At 35.9% G+C, this 5,642-nt stretch overlaps 1 non-coding gene across 1 annotated transcript; it reads right to left on the reverse strand.

Annotated features, from left to right (window-relative positions):
* Window positions 1-643: 643 nt before the first annotated feature.
* Window positions 644-715, reverse strand: TRNAY-GUA (transfer RNA tyrosine (anticodon GUA)). The gene has a single exon. It is a non-coding gene; the product is annotated as a tRNA-Tyr (tRNA).
* Between the last annotated feature and the right edge of the window lie 4,927 nt (window positions 716-5,642).

A 5,642-nucleotide genomic window follows, 5' to 3' on the forward strand; every position in this document is an offset into this window, starting at 1 on the left:
CAAATGTTCCATTTCACAACAGAGATATTAATGAATAAGATGCCAAGTTTCATCACTCTTTCACCACTGTGAAATAAAATGAATATCTTACTTCTTGTTGGAAACATTGAAAATTAATTTTTTGATATAATCAAATTAACATTTTTGCTTACACATAACTTATTAAATGTATATTTTGATGTACCGAGGTACATATGATGTTTCCATGCAGATATTCTGCGTCATCATATGATGAAAGAGTGATTGAACGGAGAAAAAATCTCTCCGGCGCCGGGATTTGAATCCGGGTTTTCAGCTCTACGTGCTGATGCTTTATCCACTAAGACACGCCGGATACAACCCCGACGCCGGTTAGAATCGTCTCAGATTAAGCTCCATCTCTTGGGTTCCCTCTAGTGGCCGCCCTCTGCACTACGTCATAGATGTCTATGAACGCAGGAGCTAAATCCATACATGTGTTGAGGTGCACTCGAATGAGTGACTGGTTGGCCGGGATCCGACGGTATAGGCGCCGTCTTAAATCACAAAGTGATTTATTACGCATATCATATATATTTTGATGTACCGAGGTACATATGATGTTTCCATGCAGATATTCTGCGTCATCATATGATGAAAGAGTGATGGAACGGAGAAAAATTCTCTCCGGCGCCGGGATTTGAACCCGGGTTTTCAGCTCTACATGCTGATGCTTTATCCACTAAGCCACGCCGGATACAACCCCGACGCCGGTTAGAATCGTCTCAGATTAAGCTCCATCTCTTGGGTTCCCTCTAGTGGCCACCCTCTGCACTACGTCATAGATGTCTATGAACGCAGGACCGAAGTCCATACATGTGTTGAGGTGCACTCGAATGAGTGACTGATTGGCCGGGATCCAACGGTATAGGCGCCGTCTTAAATCACAAAGTGATTTATTACGCATATCATATATATTTTGATGTACCGAGGTACATATGATGTTTCCATGCAGATATTCTGCGTACATGACCACTTACTCTGCTCGTATTTTTTTTTTCAAAATTTTTCTCGATTTTGTGAAAAGTACTTACCAACCATGTATCGTAATATATTATTGTATTATCCTTGAAATTAAACAAAAAAGGTATTTTTAACAACTTGAAATTACTGTAACTCTGAAAATATTGAGAACGGGATCCATTTTATATGACATTTTTATCTCAAAATGTCTTCGGGAATAAGCTCCGTAAGTAGCTACCTGTGAATCACCCTATATTTCTATTTTCTACCTGATAATTGATTTTATAGCTAGTTCCAAAAAGTAGAATGATAAAATTCTGTATGTATAATATGGTGCCAGAACAACAAAATGACTAGTTGCAGGAAATGGGACCTAAAGTCGGATTTTTAATTTTTCTGTTTTTTTTTTTTTTTGTGGTTTCAAAACGGGGATGAAATACTGAACATTTAAAAAATCATGGTTCTAGGTGCTATAATTTTTAATATCTAGTCCTTATTCAATATTGATATTGTATTATGTACTTTTCGAGAAAAATTCAAATTAAAGTTTTCATTTGTTTTCTCAGCAACTATAAGAAAGATTTAGGTATATAAGAAGCATTGTGTAAAACTACGTCCTAGTTTAGTATGTAAAAACAAAGCTTACAGGTAGCGCAAAATGTCAAAACATAGCCTACAAATGAAGCTTTTACACCGCAAATTCGTTATTTTGTTCTCCTGTAAAATTAACTTTCACGAATTTAGGTCTCTTTCCGCGCAACGGGTCACAAATTCTCACAATAGTCGGCTATATTTTCTTTCTCAATCTGCATTATAAAAATACATTGCACATGAAATAACTTTGATACCATTCCCGTCATAAATGTTTAATTCAGAGTAATTACAAGTTGATATATTCGTAACTGAAACGCCATGTTCCAGTTAATAGAGAGTCTTTGAAATGTCTAAGTGTTGTTTCACACAGAACCATTCAGGAGCGTTTCTGATTGGTCCTGCTGTATAGCTCACACGTGCCTCCGGTTAGCTTCGCTCATTAAGTTAATTGACAGCTTTGTGTGGACAGCTCCTATGCTTTGTCAGCTCAAGCTGTGCAGTGTAGTGCAAGGAGCTGCTGTGGCGTCAGTGTCTGACTCTCAACGCAGCGGTTCGATTGCGCTGTACTTGTGAAAGCCTCCATTTAAACCAGTGCTTTGGGAGGGATGGCGATGTTGAGAGCCGTCACAGGGTGACAGCTTATGAAAGAACAATGAAGTGGGCACCAGAGTAGACACGGGAATTGAAAGTATAAGAGTTGTTAGTAGTATAACATTTTATGTTAAATATACCTATGTAACTCTGACAGAAAATAGGAAGTTTCTATAGTAAAAATTTTGTGTAACATTACAAAGGTAAAGGAACCTATCTAATATCGCACCTGTTTTGAAAAACGATTTATAATGTTTCAATAATTTGTAATAATTTCAAATATTCATCAATTATTATTACGATACAATTGAGGCGGTAGCCGAAAAAAGGACCCATAAGAAAAAGTCATGTTTCGAGGAAACAAAGATTGAAATATTTATTTTTATGTAATTGCGATTTGAATGCACTTTTACCAAAATAACAATTTACATACTGTTACAGTAATATTTGTCTACAAATTTTTCTTAATTAATGCATTCTGATTTTAATAGTGTTATAAGTAAATAATTTCGTCTTCTGAAAGCATGGACTTGCTATCAAGGAAAAGGAAATTGTACCAGAACAATGGAAGGAGTACATAATTGTACCTATTTTTAAGAAGGGGGACAAAACCAACTGTGGTAACTTTCGAGGAATATCACTTTTGATGACGCCGTACAAAATTTTGTCCACTATTCTTTTGAGAAGATTAACTCCGTACGTAGATGAAATTATTGGGGATCATCAGTGCGGTTTTCGGTGTAATAGATCGACTATTGATCAGATTTTTTGTATTCGACAGATATTGCAGAAATAATGGGAGTATAAGGGTACAGCACATCAGTTATTCATAGATTTCAAAAAGGCATATGATTCGGTTAAGAGGGAAGTATTATATGATAATCTTATTGAATTTGGTATTCCCTAGAAACTAGTTCGATTAATTAAAATGTGTCTCAGTGAAACATACAGCAGAGTTCTTATAGGTCAGGTTCTATTAGATGCTTTTCCAATTCACTGCGGGCTAAAGCAGGGAGATGCACTATCACCTTTACTTTTTAACTTCGCTTTAGAATATGCCATTAGGAAAGTTCAGGATAACGGGCAGGGTTTGGAATTGAACGGGTTACATCAGCTTCTTGTCTATGCGGATGACGTGAATATGTTAGGAGAAAATCCACAAACGATTAGGGAAAACACGGAAATTTTACTTGAAGCAAGTAAAGCGGTCGGTTTGGAAGTAAATCCCGAAAAGACAAAGTATATGATTATGTCTCGTGACCAGAATATTGTACGAAATGCAAATATAAAAATTGGAGATTTAGCCTTCGAACAGGTGGAAAAATTCAAACATCTTGGAGCAACAGTAACAAATATAAATGACACTCGGGAGGAAATTAAACGCAGAATAAATATGGGAAATGCGTGTTATTATTCGGTTGAGAAGCTCTTATCATCAGTCTGCTGTCCAAAAATCTGAAAGTTAGAATTTATAAAACAGTTATATTACCGGTTCTTCTGTATAGTTGTGAAACTTGGACTCTCACTCTGAGAGAGGAACATAGGTTAAGGGTGTTTGAGAATAATGTGCTTAGGAAAATATTTGGGGCTAAGAGGGATGAAGTTACAGGAGAATGGAGAAAGTTACACAACACAGAACTGCACGCATTGTATTAGGAACATTACGTCCAGACGTTTGAGATGGGCAGGGCATGTAGCACGTATGGGCGAATCCAGAAATGCATATAGAATGTTAGTTGGGAGACCGGAGGGAAAAAGACCTTTAGGGAGGCCGAGACGTAGATGGGAGGATAATATTAAAATGGATTTGAGGGAGGTGGGATATGATGATAGAGACTGGATTAATCTTGCACAGGATAGGAACCCCTGGCGGGCTTATGTGAGGCGGAACTGAACCTTCGGGTTCCTTAAAAGCCATTTCTAAGTAAGTAAGTATAAGTAAATAAAATAATACATAACTAAGTAAATAATAAAATAATTAAATAACCAAGGAACTAAATAAGCGGATAAATGAGAAGTAAGTAAATAAATTATAGGTAAGGAAGTACATAAATACTTGAATGAATGAATGAACGAATATACAAGGTTAATGTTAGAAATGACATTGAGAAATAGTTGTCAGATGATTTTATTTCATCATTAAGTTTAAACATTCATGTTACAACATATCCCAGACTTATGAATCCATGCTGGTTGAATTTAATCTACCATCTCTCAGTAGTCGCAGGAAAAGAGCACAACAAACATATTTGTTCAAAACCATAAATGGCTTAATAGACAACCCTGATATTCTATAGCTAATTAGTTTCAATATTGGTAAATCAAATTTGAGAAAGCGCTCTCTCTTTTATTTACACACAACAAAACCACTGTCTCATAAAATGTCTCCACTTTTAATAATGCTTCGAACTTACAATCATCTATCAAATAAACAGGATTTAGATTTTTCGTTATCGTACAATATATACAAGAAAAAGTTACGTAAAGCATTAATTAAAACACATGTTCTGTGTTTGTGAGTTTTTTGAATAAATGAATTGAGTCTATTGGGCCTGCTGTGTAGTGCTGTATATTGAATTTATTAACATGGTGTTGTATTTGTACTGAAATTTGCCAATTAAAGCTACGCCTACATTTTGCATTTTGGGCAGTGATATCTGTACTTGGCTCTTTTTGATTTGTTTTTATTTGGTATTTTTCATTTATATCTGTATCTGTGTCTTTTATTTAGGTGGTATCTATTTGTTTATTTTCTTCTCTTTTCCATTTTTAATTTGTAATTACACTTGTATCTGTTTTACCTCTTTTTTTCGTGTTGCATGCAATTCTATGTTTTTTTTTATCTGTACTGTCTGTTGTAATTGGGGCTTTGCCCTGTTATGGAAATAAAGAGATAAATAAGTAAATAAATAAATAAATAAATAAATAAAATTGCAAATTTCATCTTAGAGTTTGTTTATATACGGCATCAGCAAGATATCTCTCAACAAAAATCGTTTAATTTTGTAACAGAAATTAAGGATGAAAAGATTAGATTATGACGGTAGAAAATGTTTGTAGGACACCTGAAAACCTGCACTGGGATGTAAAACAATGGACATGTATTGGTGCTGTTACAGGATATTTTGCGAGATTCACTAAAAATTGATCCTGGCAGAATGCCAGCATAACGTGGCTAATATTATAGCGGCCAGCCCATATAAATTCGTTGGCATTAACATGGCGAGAGATATGTCGCATGCCTTTCCGGTATTGTTCCTCTCCTTCTCTTTCTCTCCCTCACTCCGACTGGCTGTTATCTGTTCTGCATTATAAACTCTCTAGCCGAGCCTTGCCTACCGAGTCTATCATTCGATTCCGGACTGTGACTGGTGAAAGGGCCGGTCTATCAAAGCGGTTCGCTGGATTATTGACAATTATTGATCGCCCTCTCTCTCTTTCTCTCTCTCTCGGCTTATGTAGGACATCTATTTCTG

The sequence above is a fragment of the Periplaneta americana genome, chromosome 11 (assembly GCF_040183065.1).
Source record: "Periplaneta americana isolate PAMFEO1 chromosome 11, P.americana_PAMFEO1_priV1, whole genome shotgun sequence".
NCBI lineage: Eukaryota > Metazoa > Arthropoda > Insecta > Blattodea > Blattidae > Periplaneta > Periplaneta americana.